This window comes from Bubalus kerabau, chromosome 9 (genome assembly GCF_029407905.1).
Source record: "Bubalus kerabau isolate K-KA32 ecotype Philippines breed swamp buffalo chromosome 9, PCC_UOA_SB_1v2, whole genome shotgun sequence".
NCBI lineage: Eukaryota > Metazoa > Chordata > Mammalia > Artiodactyla > Bovidae > Bubalus > Bubalus kerabau.
The window spans coordinates 94,068,839-94,083,354 of record NC_073632.1 but is presented as its reverse complement, the minus strand read 5'-3'; the positions used below and the strand labels follow the sequence as shown (position 1 = coordinate 94,083,354).

Here is a 14,516-nt window from a genome sequence, read left to right as displayed (position 1 = left end):
AATCGGATGCGACTGAGCACAGCACAGCACATAGATGGAGTGGAAGTGATTCTTTATGGTGAAATATTGCTTTTGAACTAGAGAGGTGAGGGATGTGGCCTTGGGGAGGAAGGGTACAGGAAGACGGTCAGATTCTGCTACATTTTTAAAGCCTTGTTATATTTTCTCCGTGTTTGGGGAGATAGTGCATGCAGTGGAGATGCAAAGTGAGGTAACAAAGTCTGGTTTCAAGGCACAAGGAACCTGTAAAAGCAGGGCTCTAATCAAAGAGCTGGTACAGAGGTTTAAATATCCCTTTCTATGACATAATTAGACCTGCTACCCATACCAAGCAGGAGCCTGAAAGACTACTGTATGGATCTCTTCCGAATGCCACATTAGTGACACGATGGTGGCGGCCTGATTATGTGATGGGGGAGTGGTTTATACCCACGGGTATTCACAAAGACCTCCAGAGCACCAACTGTTAAACATTGACCCATTAGGTAGAGGTACCACCCACAGAACTGGCGAACGGGCTTCACATATAGTGTTTCCATCAAGCAGAACCTATTACTGGATTCCGAACCGGAGCTCTATTGTGTTTATTCACTTAATATTTGAAAATCATAGAGGAGGAGGAGTCTAAAGCTCCTCGGGAATTTATTTTAAAGTGAGAAACTAGAAACAGTAGAAGTAATTAGATTTCAATGTGTGGTAGTTCATAAACAATAGCTAAGATATTAATCAATTCAGGGTCAAAGATTTTTTTGAGAATGTTCATTTGGAGGATAAAAAAACAGGTAAGAGACAAAACCGGAAGAAAAGAATATTCGCAGTAAGCAGTAACGATGAAATTAAGAAGGCATCAACCGAGATGTCACTGATTACTGTAAGAAAGGAACAAATCACAATCAGTTCCATGCATGCAAGCCTCTGTCTCTCCCCCTGGGTTGTTCCTAATGAGAAGGTGCCATTCAGTCACAACCTTAGCACAGGCTGCAAGTGAACAGATGAAGTGGCAAGGAGTGTCAGGGAGAAACAAAGACTTTGATGGGATAAAGATGTCAAAACCAATTCTCCACTTTGCTGCCAAGAGTGGTACCCAAGGATCAAGCAGAGAGGCTGAGTCCAATTTCCAGTCCCTCGTGGTTTCTTTCCTGATCACTCACAGGTTGCTCAGTCTTAGTGAAAGTTCTGGACCGTCTGTGTCCATCTGTAAGAAATTATGACAATGCTCGAAGTGTTCAATAGTTGTGTCACGAGGTTTCAGCAGCCCCCACACCATAAACTAAGCAGACACCAGGGCAGCCATTACCTAGAAGTCACACTAAAAATGCTGTCTCGCCTTAAGATTGCCAGACACATTTGCATGTATGGGAGAAGATGCCAAACGTGAAGGTCAGCAATGTGGTGTTTTTTATTGCAGGCTTCCAGGACTGCCAAGGCTGATACCATCTGCGTCTGATGGACAGAATCTTAGGTAATGACTGTCTCCCTCTCTCAAGGAATATTAGTCTGCTGGGGCTGCCATAACAAAACCCCATAGACTGGGTGGCTTAAACCATAGAAATACATTTTTCTGACCGCTCTGGAAGTGAGAAGTTCAGTGTTCCAGTTGATTTGGTTTCTGGTGAGAGAGCTTTCTTCCTGGCACTCAAACAACTGCCTCCTTGCTTTGTTCTCATGTGTGTGAAGAGATGGGGGTGAGAGAGGGTGAGAGGAAGAGAGAGAAAGAGTTTTCCTGTGTCTCTTCTTCGTCTTTATTTTTTTGATGTGGACAGTTGTTAAAGTCTTTATTGTATTTGTTACAATATTGTTTCTGTCTTCTGTTTTGGTTTTCTGGCCACGAGGCACGTGGGATCTTAGATATCTGACCAGGGATCAAACCCACATTGGAAGGTGAAATCCTAACCACTGGACCACCAGGGAAGTCCCTGTTTTCCGGTGTGTTCAGTCGCTCAGTCATGTCTGACTCTTTGTGACCCCATGGACTGTAGTTGGCCAGGCTCCTCTGTCCACGGGATTATCCCAGCAAGAATACTGGAGCAGGTTGCCATTTCCTTCTCCCAGGGATCTTCCTACCAAGGGATAGAACTTGTCTCCTGTATTGCAAGTAGATTCTTTATTGCTGAGCCACAAAAGAAAGTTATCCTATCAAATCAGGGCCCCACCCCATGATCTCATTTGGTTGTGATTACTCGCTTAGAGACGGCATCTCCAAGAACAGACACATTGCAAATTAGGGCTTCAATACGTGAATTTTGAGGGAAATGCATTCAGTCCCTAACAGCCATTGTCCGGACAAGCCTGAGACAGAGGGTCACTCACAGTCTGGAGTCAAGCATTTAACATAGCATCTCTCATGATTGAATAATATTGTACATTTTCAGCAGAGCTTTACCTTAGAAGAAAGAGATGGGAGACAGACTTCCCTTTCATTTCCTGGGTAGTCAGTGCTGAGGAAAATAGGAGCAGAGAGTACAAAAGGAAGAGCCAGGGCAAGGCCTAAGTAATGATTTTTATCTGTTCCATCATTGCTAGGAGCATCCTTCCACCCAAAAGAGAATTTTCACTCAGGCCCAGAGTCTTTCTTAGGGCCTTGTGGCTGGTGATAGAAACTAAACCAGCCCTGCTGTAAAGTCAGGAAGCCTCTGGCCTGGTTTATCCTAAAAGGTCTGACTACAGAAAACAAAGGGGAATTTGTCATGCCAGGCAATGGTACCCTAGGCAGTGGGGCTGAAAAGGCTTTAGAAATGATCTCCATTTTTAAAATTAGGAATAATTGTTTTTTAATTTTTTAATTAAAATAATTTAAAATTTCCCTTTCAGAGAAATCTAACTCTGCACCCCCAGTGATAAGTCCTCAGCCAAGCCCTTGGAGTTGTTATGGAAACATGCCCAGCAACTGCCATCTGAGAGATGAGGGTGTTGCTCTGGGTGCTTTCACTGGGGCTCTAAGCCTGAAGCCACCTCAGTTGTGTCTCAACAGCTCTTTCATTTCCTTTGTGCAGTCTGATTGTGTTGTTGTTGTTGTTTGCTAACATGTGGGTTTTGCCCACTATCTAATTATTACATTCCATCATTACAGAGGATGAGTCTGTACTAGCCATTGGAATGAAAGGCTATGTTTTATACTGGCATTTTAATCAGTGGAACTTACTGTCATAAAATCTCTGTAAGACAGTAATGATTTGCAAAACCTAATATCACATCTTTTGTAGAGCCTAGCATCTGAGTATAATTGACCGATTTATTAGATGCTTGTGGTTCATTGATTTTCTAGACAGGAAAAAAAAAATTGGATTGCAGTTTCTGGCCACTATTTTCTTCAAATTGATCATGCTGGCTCTCATAAATGTTCCCTTTGTACTCATGTTCTTACTTTTGCACAAAAGAAACTGTATTATATACAGTGTGGTGTCATTGGCCTTGGAATTAGAGTCAGGGTTTTGCTTTTTATTTTTCCTGCAGAAGCTCTTTTTTCATTGTTGCTGCAAAATATTTTGAAGGCAGTTTTATTCAGAGGAATTTTCCTTACAAAAGGCTGCTTATTTTCTGAGTATACATCTCTCAGTCTAGCATTGTCCCTATAGAGGGAAATTTTCTGAAAGCTATTCTGCTTAATTTACAATAATGCCAAACAAATAGACTGGCATTTACTGACAGTTAATCTTGGTACTATTGCCAGGGCCAGGATGACTTGCAGAAAATTTTTTTCTTTATGCTAATGTTGATAATAAGATATTTCTGGCTTGAATGGGAGTTTTACTAAATGTTGAAGCCTAAGGCCACATGATGATTAAATCTAATGGCTGTCCCTGTTCTCTTACATATGATGCAACATATGAAATGAGACAGGCCTGTGTTGATCATGAGAGTTTAGGATTATTGACCCTTTTGGGGCTTATGAATAAGTCTAGAAGTAAACATGGATAAAGAGGAAACAGAAACAGGAGATACCTCCTAAGTAATTCTATGAGGTCGACATAATCCTAACACAAAAACCAGACCAAGACATTATAAGAAAGAAACCTACATTATAAGAAAGAAAACCAGACCAATATTTCTTATGAACACAGGTGCACAAATCCTGTACAAAATGTTAGCAAATTAAATCCAGTTCAGTTCAATTGCTCAGTTGTGTCCGACTGTTTGCAACCCCATGAATCACAGCACGCCAGGCCTCCCTCCATCACCAACTCCCGGAGTTCACCCAGACTCACGTCCATCAGGTCAGTGATGCCATCCAGCCATCTCATCCTCTGTCGTCCCCTTCTCCTCCTGCCCCCAGTCCCTCCCAGCATCAGAGTCTTTTCCAATGAGTCAACTCTTCGCATGAGGTGGCCAGAGTACTGGAGTTTCAGCTTTAGCATCATTCCTTCCAAAGAAATCCCAGGGCTGATCTCCTTCAGAATGGACTGGTTGGATCTCCTTGCAGTCCAAGGGACTCTCAAGAGTCTTCTCCAACACCACAGTTCAAAAGCATCAATTCTTTGGCGCTCAGCCTTCTTCACAGTCCAACTCTCACATCCATACATGACCACAGGAAAAACCATAGCCTTGACTAGACGAACCTTTGTTGGCAAAGTAATGTCTCTGCTTTTCAATATGCTATCTAGGTTGGTCATAACTTTCCTTCCAAGGAGTAAGCGTCTTTTAATTTCATGGCTGCAGTCACCATCTGCAGTGATTTTGGAGCCCCAAAAAATAAAGTCTGACACTATTTCCACTGTTTCTCCATCTATTTCCCATGAAGTGATGGGACCTGATCCAACAATGTATAAAAATCCCATGGACAGAGGAGCCAAGTGGGCTACAGTCCATGGGGTCACAAAGAGTCGGACACGACTGAGATACTGAACACACGCACACACATAAAATGACTTATAAACCATGACCAACTGGAATTTATTCCAGTATGGAAGACTAGCTCAACATTTGAAAAATCAATTAATGCAATCATAATAATAAGAAGAAAAATCATATGATCATATCAATACATGTAGAACAAGCACTATTGGCAAAATCAAATATCCGTTTATGATTAAAAAAAAACTCATCGAGTTAGGAACAGAGGGGGAATTTCCTTAAATTGATAAAGAGCATGTACAAAAACCCTACAACTAACATCACTTAATGGTGAGAAAGCAGATGCTTTCCTTCCAATATCAAGAACAAAGCAAGCATAACCACTTTCACCACTTGTATTTAACGTCATACCAAAGTCCTAAATGAATGCAATGAGACAAGGAAAAGAAATAAAAAGTATCCAGATTGGGAAGGAAGAAATAAAACTATCTTTGTTCACAAATAACATGGTTGTCTATGTAGAAAATCCCCCAAAATCAATAACGACAGCAAAAACCTCCTGGAACTAATAAGAAATTACAGCAAGATCACAGGATACAAGGTTAATATACAAAGTTAATTTTCTCATCTACCAGCAACGAACAATTTGAATATGAAATTAAAAACATAATGTCACTTACATTAGCATCCCAAAATGAAATCCTCAGGTATAAATCATGAAATAGGTATAAGATCTACAAGAGGCAATGAAAATCCTCTGATAAAAGAAATCAAAGAAGATAAATGGAGTGATATTCCATTTACTTGAATATATGAAGTTCAATACTGTCAAGATGTCAGTTCTTCCAACTTTATATCAATGCACTCCAAGTTAAAATCTCAGCAAGTTATTATTAATTTTTTAATAAGGACAAACTGGTTCTAAACTTTGTATGGAAAGACAAAAGACCCATAATAGCCAACACAATATTGAAGGAAAAGAACATAGTCACAGGACTTATACTACCCAAATTCAAGACTTACTCTAAAGCTATAGTAATCAAGACAATTGGTATTGGCAAAAGAATAAATGAATAGAACAATGAAACAGAACAGAGTGCCCAGAAATAGACCCACACAAGTAAACTAAACTTTAACAAAGGAGCAAAGGCAATTCAATGGAAACAAAATAATCTTTTCAACAATTGGTGTTGGAACAACTGGACATCCACATGCAAAAAATTAATCTAGACACAGACCTTACTCCTCTCAGGAAAATAAACTCAAAACAGATCACAGAAATAATTGTAAAATGCAAAACTGTAAGACTTCTAGAAAGTAACATAGGAGGAAACACATAGATGATCTTGCGCTTGACAAAGTCTTTTTAGATACAACAACAAAAGCATGATCCATAAAAGAAAAAACTGATAAGATGGATTTCATTAAAGGTTAAAACTTCTACTCTGTGAAAAGCATTGTTACAGAATGAAAAGATAAGCTACACACTGGGAGAAAACATTTATAAAACACATATTTGAAAAGGCACTGGTATTCAAAACAAAGAACTCTTAAAATTTAACAGTAGAAAAAACAAAAAAATTCAATTTAAAAAAAGGGTAAAAGATCTGAGCAGACACCTTACCAAACAGGACAGACAGATGGCAAATAAGTGTATGAAATGATGCACAACATCATGTGTCATTCAGTTCAGTTCAGTTCAATCGCTCAGTCGTGTCTGACTCTTTGTGACCCCATGAATTGCAGCACGCCAGGCCTCCTTGTCCATCACCAACTCCTGGAGTTCACTCAGACTCACATCCATCGAGTCAGTGATGCCATCCAGCCATCTCATCCTCTATCATCCCCTTCTCCTCCTGCCCCCAATCCCTCCCAGCATCAGAGTCTTTTCCAGTGAGTCAACTCTTCGCATGAGGTGGCCAAAGTACTGGAGTTTCAGCTTTAGCATCATTCCTTCCAAAGAAATCCCAGGGCTGATCTCCTAGAGAACTGCAAATGAAACCAACAGTGGGCTATTTCTACATACCTATTAGAATGGTTAAAAGCCACCAAATGGTTGCCACCAATTGCTGGTGAGAATGTGCAACATCAGGAAATGAACTCTCATTCATTGTTGGTACATCAATGTTGGTACATTGTTGGTACATGCAAACTGGTACATCCACTGTGGAAGATAGTTTATAGCTTCTTACAAGACTAAACATACTCTTACCATATGATCTCACAATGTGCTCCTTACATTCACACGAATGAATTGAAAACTTCAGTTCAGTTCAGTTCAGTTCAGTCGCTCAGTCGTGTCCAACTCTTTGTGACCCCATGAATCACAGCACGCCAGGCCTCCCTGTCCATCACCAACTCCCAGAGTTCACTCAGACTCACGTCCATTGAGTCAGTGATGCCATCCAGTCATCTCATCCTCTATCATCCCCTTCTCCTCCTGCCCCCAATCCCTCCCAGCATCAGAGCCTTTTCCAATGAGTCAACTCTTCGCATGAGGTGGCCAAAGTACTGGAGTTTCAGCTTTAGCATCATTCCTTCCAAAGAAATCCCAGGGTTCACGTATTGCTTAAGCCTGGCTTGGAGAATTTTGGGCATTACTTTACTAGCGTGTGAGATGAGTGCAATTGTGCAGTAGTTTGAGCATTCTTTGGCATTGCCTTTCTTTAAAACTTATGTCCACACAAAAAATCAGTATGTGAATGTTTACAGCAGCTTTATTCTTAATAGCCAAACCTTTCAAGTAACCAAGATAGCCTTCAATAGGTCAATAAAATGTAGTGCATCCATACAATGCAAAATTACTTAGCAATAAAAAGAAATAAACTATCAAGCCCCAAAAAGATACACACAAAAAGTTACTGGGAACATCTATATTTTGTGGTAAACTGGATTAAAAACAAAAAATGGTAGGAAAATAAGCAGCCATAAAGACTATAATGTATCTACTCAAAATAGAAAAAAACAAAACCACAAGGCAATAAAAGGAGCGTTCTAAAGGGTGGTAATTGGAGAAGGAAATGGCAACCCAATCCAGTATTCTTGTCTGGAGAATCCCATGGGCAAAGGAGCCTAGCAGGGGGGTTATAAGAGTTGGACATGACTAAGCAACTAAACTAACCAACCAAAGAGTAGTAACATAAGCAAAAGCACCAGTAATGCCCCCAAATCATCCTCACTGAGGTTATGTGCACAAGTTGGGCCAACAAACCAGTCTACGGGTGTCCTATAAAAGTCAACAGCAGCAGCTCCTTTCCAGGTCAGGGCATATTCTCTGGGTCCCTGTCCTGATCATAGTAGAGTATTCAAGGGCTCTGGAGTCAGCCAGAGAGTGGGGCAAGTCTGGATCCCCAATATCAGTGGCTGACATAGGGCAGGAATGACCTCTCGAAGGACTGGAAACCAGAAGGCAGACAAGCATATGTCTGATACATGATGTGTGCAAGCTCTCTGGTCCACCACGTGGGTCAAATTCCAGCTCTGACCCTTGTGGCTTCAAGACTTTGAGAATCAAATGAAAATATGAATTAATGTGTTAGCTGTTGATGTTTTCTGTTTTTTACTCCAATGCCAACCAAATCGATTTTCTGCTCAGCTCATTTGGATCGTTAACCTGATTGGACAAGATGGATGACTTTTGTTTTGTTTTCCTCTATAGGATGCTGCCTCTTATCTCTCCGTTTTTCATGGACTGCTGCATCTATCCTCAGCTCAGGTTCTGGCTCTTCAAATTCCAGCCAAGTTTCGGAAAGCTAACACTGCTTATTTTCAAAGGGAGAGCACCTCCACAGACCTGAAATATCAATACCAATATCGCTTCACTGAACCTGTAGGGTTAGGATAATAATTATTTAAATACCAATGACAAAAGATAAATAATATTCTTTACGTGGAAGCTGAAGTAAATTGAAAGTGAAACTAACTTTATTTAAACAACTAAGAGGTTCTAGGTGGTTATCAATACAGTTACTTGGCTGGTCCCGTTGATGATGCATATTGAACAGGCTCCTGACTCTAAGGGACAGTTAAGTGTTAGTTGTTCAGTCATGTCTGACTCTTTGTGACACCATGGACTGAAGCCCGCCAGGCTCCTCTGTCCATGGGATTCTCCAGACAAGAACACTGGAGTGGGTTGTCATTCCCTTCTCCATGGGATCTTTCTGACCCAGAGATTGAGCCCAGGTCTCCTGCATCGTAGGCAGATTCTTTACCATCTGAGCCATCAGGTAAGCCAGGACTCTAAAAGATACAGGGAGTAAAAGGATGCTTTCTTGGACTCTGGAGCCAGTACCACATAGCCAGGCATCAGGCAATAGGAGCAATTTTGCCTCTACTTTGTCACAGCCTAGTGACTGGGCAGAATTTTATGGTCAATAGCAGTAAAAATGTAGCAATTATACAGATGAAGCCCAGAAATTGAATCACTAAAACAATCCAGGGAAAATAAGCCAGAGAAAAATAGTAGAAATTTACTCAGTAACTGAAAAACAAGACAAAGAAGATTTTTTAAAAAATAGAGAGGTTTGGGAGAAGTGCAAATTTTTGGTCAAAAAGAATTTAAAAGTGAATAAAGCCTTGGGGAGGAGAACATTATGCAGAAAGTTTCCAAGGCTTCAGGAAATGAATGGGACATATTTTAGAAGATCCAGAAGTTACACAATTGTTCTTTGGAATTGGTACAAGACTAAATTAGAGATGTAATGATAAAGGAACATCTCGGACAGAGTAATTTCTCTGTGTCTGAAATAACTATTTGCTTTGTTAAGGAAAGAAAAGAAAAAGCCTCAATATTCAAAAAGATGTTTCATTTTAAAAAATACTTAATGCACTAAAAACGATTCCAATATTTACTGGCATTCAATTAATTAAGGTCCAAAGAGGGTCTTCCCTGATGGCTCAGATGGCAAAGAATCTGCCTGCAAATACAGGAGCCCCAGGTTCAGTCCCTCAGTTGGAAAGATCCCCTGGAGAAGGAAATGGCTATCCACTCCAGTATTCTTGCCTGGAGAATTCCACAGACAGAGGACCCTGGAGGGCTCCAGTTCATGGGGTCACAAAGAGTCAGACATGACTAAGTGACTAACACACACATAGAAGAGGAGACTTGTGAGATCAGCACACCTAGTTCTGAAGGAATAACATTGATTTATGAAACTATCATATCTTTGGGGTTTATAAGTAGCAAATCAATCAAGTTATTTTAATTATGAGTTCCAATGGTAGGAGATGCTGCTTTTTAATGAAGAGCTAAATTAATGGAGTAAAAGAGTTGACCTCCAAAATATTTCTCCAAAATATGGAGTCAGAGTACCTGTTCATGTCAGAAGAATTTTTAACACCTAAATAATTTATTTTGGAGAGGGAAATGGTGGCCCACTCCAGTACTCTTGCCTGGAAAATCCCATGGACGAATAAGCTTGGCTGGCTACAGTCCATGGGGTTGCAAAGAGTCAGACACAACTGAGCGAGTAACACACACACAACTAATTTATTTAGGGGAAACTTCTTGTTGAATAATCACATTTTATTAGCCTAATCCCTAAACTTCTCCCAGCATAGTAATCTGTAATTCAGATTACAAATCCTGGTACCAGGCTGCCTGGACCCAAATCCTGGCTCTATCCCTTATTTGCTGGGTGACCTCAGGCAAATTACTTATTCTCTGTTCCTGCTTCTTCATCTGTAACCCAAGGGTATTAATGCTACCTACACTAATGTTTGCTGCAGAGATTAAAAGAGTTAAAAATAGGTAAATGGCTTAATGGAGCAGCCGTGAGGAGATACCCCACGCCCAAGGTAAGAGAAACCCAAGTAAGACGGTAGGTGTTGCAAGAGGGCATCAGAGGGCAAGACACACTGAAACCATACTCACAGAAAACTAGTCAATCTAATCACACTAGGACCACAGCCTTGTCTAACTCAATGAAACTAAGCCATGCCCGTGGGGCAACCCAAGACGGGCAGGTCATGGTGGAGAGATCTGACAGAATGTGGTCCACTGGAGAAGGGAATGGCAAACCACTTCAGTATTCTTGCCTTGAGAACCCCATGAACAGTATGAAAAGGCAAAATGATAGGATACTGAAAGAGGAACTCCCAAGGTCAGTAGGTGTCAGGTCCATGAATCAAGGCAAATTGGAAGTGGTCAAACAAGAGATGGCAAGAGTGAATGTTGACATTCATTCTAGGAATCAGCGAACTAAAATGGACTAGAATGGGTGAATTGAACTCAGATGACCAATATACCTACTCCTACGTGCAGGAATCCCTCAGAAGAAATGGAGTAGCCATCATGGTCAACAAAAGAGTCTGAAATGAAGTGCTTGGATGCAATCTCAAAAATGACAGAATGATCTCTGTTCATTTCCAAGGCAAACCATTCAATATCACAGTAATCCAAGTCTATGCCCCAACCAGTAATGCTGAAGAAGCTGAAGCTGAATGGCTCTATGAAGACCTACAAGACCTTTTAGAACTAACACCCAAAAAAGATGTCCTTTTCATTATAGGGGACTGGAATGCAAAAGAAGGAAGTCAAGAAACACCTGGAGTAACAGGCAAGTTTGGCCTTGGAATACAGAATGAAGCAGGGCAAAGACTAATAGAGTTTTGCCAAGAAAATGCACTGGTCATAGCAAACACCCTCTTCCAAAGACACAAGAGAAGACTCTACACATGGACATCACCAGATGGTCAACACCGAAATCAGATTGATTATATTCTTTACAGCCAATGATGGAGAAGCTCTATGCTGCTGCTGCTGCTGCTAAGTCACTTCAGTCGTGTCCGACTCTGTGCGACCCCATAGATGGCAGCCCACCAGGTTCCCCTTTCCCTGGGATTCTCCAGGCAAGAACACTGGAGTGGGTTGCCATTTCCTTCTCCAATGCATGAAAGTGAAAAGTGAAAGGGAAGTTGCTCAGTCCCGTCCGACTCTCAGCGACCCCATGGACTGCAGCCCACCAGGCTCCTCCGCCCATGGGATTCTCCAGGCAAGAGTACTGGAGTGGGGTGCCATTGCCTTCTCTGGAGAAGCTCTATACAGTCAACAAAAACAAGACTGGGAGCTGACCGTGGCTCACATCATGAACTCCTTATTGCCAAATTCAGATTGAAATTGAAGAAAGTAGGGAAAAGCACTAGACCATTCAGGTATGACCTAAATCAAATCCCTTATGATTATACAGTGGAAGTGAGAAATAGATTTAAGGGCCTAGATCTGATAGATGGAGTGCCTGATGAACTATGGACTGAGGTTCGTGACATTGTACAGGAGACAGGGATCAAGATCATCCCTATGGAAAAGAAATGCAAAAAAGCAAAATGGCTGTCTGGGGAGGCCTTACAAATAGCTGTGAAAAGAAGAGAAGTGAAAAGCAAAGGAGAAAAGGAAAGATAGAAGCATCTGAATGCAGAGTTCCAAAGAATAGCAAGAAGAGATAAGAAAGCCTTCCTCAGTGATCAATGCAAAGAAATAGAGGAAAATAACAGAATGGGAAAGACTAGAGATCTCTTCAAGAAAATTAGAGATACCAAGGGAACATTTCATGCAAAGATGGGCTCGATAAAGGACAGAAATGGTATGGACCTAACAGAAGTAGAAGATATTAAGAAGAGGTGGCAAGAATACACAGAAGAACTGTACAAAAAAGATCTTCAAGACCAAGATAATCACGATGGTGTGATCACTCACCTAGAGCCAGACATCCTGGAATGTGAAGTCAACTGGGCCTTAGAAAGCATCACTACGAACAAAGCTAGTGGAGGTGATGGAATTCCAGTTGAGCTATTCCAAATCCTGAAAGATGATGCTATCAAAGTGCTGCACTCAATATGCCAGCAAATTTGGAAAACTCAGCAGTGGCCACAGGACTGGAAAAGGTCAGTTTTCATTCCAATCCCAAAGAAAGGCAATGCCAAATAATGCTCAAACTACCACACAATTGCACTCATCTTACATGCTAGTAAAGTAATGCTCAAAATTCTCCAAGCCAGGCTTCAGCAATATGTGAACCATGAACTTCCTGATGTTCAAGCTGGTTTTAGAAAAGGCAGAGGAACCTGAGATCAAATAGCCAAAATCCACTGGATCATGGAAAAAGCAAGAGAGTTGCAGAAAAACCTCTATTTCTGCTTTATTGACTATGCCAAAGCCTTTGACTGTGTGGATCCCAATAAACTGTGGAGAATTCTGAAAGACATGGGAATACCAGACCACCTGACCTGCCTCTTGAGAAACCTGTATGCAGGTCAGGAAGCAACAGTTAGAACTGGACATGGAACAACAGACTGGTTCCAAATAGGAAAAGGATTACGTCAAGGCTTTATATTGTCACCCTGCTTATTTAACTTATATGCAGAGTACATCATGAGAAACGCTGGGCTGGAAGAAGCACAAGCTGGAATCAAGATTGCCGGGAGAAATATCAATACCCTCAGATATGCGGATGACACAACCCTTATGGCAGGAAGTGAAGAGGAACTCAAAAGCCTCTTGATGAAAGTAAAAGTGGAGAGTGAAAAAGTTGGCTTAAAGCTCAACAATCAGAAAACAAAGATCATAGCATCCGGTCCCATCACTTCCTGGGAAATAGATGGGGAAACAGTGTCAGACTTTATTTTTTTGGGCTCCAAAATCACTGCAGATGGTGACTGCAGCCATGAAATTAAAAGACGCTTACTCCTTGGAAGGAAAGTTATGACCAACCTACATAACATATTCAAAAGCAGAGACATTACTTTGCCAACAAAGGTTCGTCTAGTCAAGGCTATGGTTTTTCCTGTGGTCATGTATGGATGTGAGAGTTGGACTGTGAAGAAGGCTGAGCGCCGAAGAATTGATGCTTTTGAACTATGGTGTTGGAGAAGACTCTTAAGAGTCCCTTGGACTGCAAGGAGATCCAAGCAGTCCATTCTGAAGGAGATCAGCCCTGGGATTCCTTTGGAAGGAATGATGCTAAAGCTGAAACTCCAGTACTCTGGCCACCTCATGCGAAGAGTTGACTCATTGGAAAAGACTCTGATGCTGGGAGGGATTGGGGGCAGAAGGAGAAGGGGACAACAGAGGATGAGATGGCTGGATGGCATCACTGACTCAATGGACGTGAGTCTGAGTGAACTCCGGGAGTTGGTGATGGACAGGGAGGCCTGGTGTGCTGCGATTCATGGGGTTGCAAAGAGTCGGACACGACTGAGCGACTGAACTGAACTGAAATGGCTTAAAATAGTGAACTAGGTAGTGTATCATGGATTTAACAACTGAAAAAGCAACTCCGTCTCTACCCATCCGCTTCTAGCCTGAGTCTATGGGTGGTGTCTCAGGGGTCCAGACACCATCCATGCCCTGGCAGAGTATGCAGACTTAAGTGGGGGGTAGATCTGCTTGGAAGTGCTCCAGAAGAAATCAAGAGACCCTGAAAGCAAGGTTGGGAGGTGAACCCACTTGAGCTGGCCTGATTCTAAATAGAGGCACAATTCAGAGGGACTGTAGCAGTGTGGCAGCCAGGATGATGGGGCCAAGATAGCAGGGAAGGTGACTCCAGGCCTTGAGAATGTTGCAAACAAACTGGGAGGCACTCCATGCAGCCATTTAGGTAGCAGATGCAGTGCGGAGAGAGCCTCGTGCCTGACGACCTAGAAGATGGAGCTGCTTATCAACCCAAAGCCCACCAGGACTGAAGGCCTGCAGGACAGCCCCTGGCTTAAATGTGCAGCCTTTAGGAAAT

General features: G+C 41.7%; 1 long non-coding RNA gene across 1 annotated transcript in view; it reads right to left on the bottom strand.

The window, feature by feature from the left end:
- Positions 1–595: 595 nt before the first annotated feature.
- Positions 596–14,516, bottom strand: part of LOC129619467 (uncharacterized) — a 51,611-nt gene continuing 37,690 nt past the window's right edge. The window contains exon 3 of the long non-coding RNA XR_008697890.1: positions 596–1,195. This is a non-coding gene — a long non-coding RNA (uncharacterized LOC129619467). The remainder of the gene's footprint in view (positions 1,196–14,516) is intronic.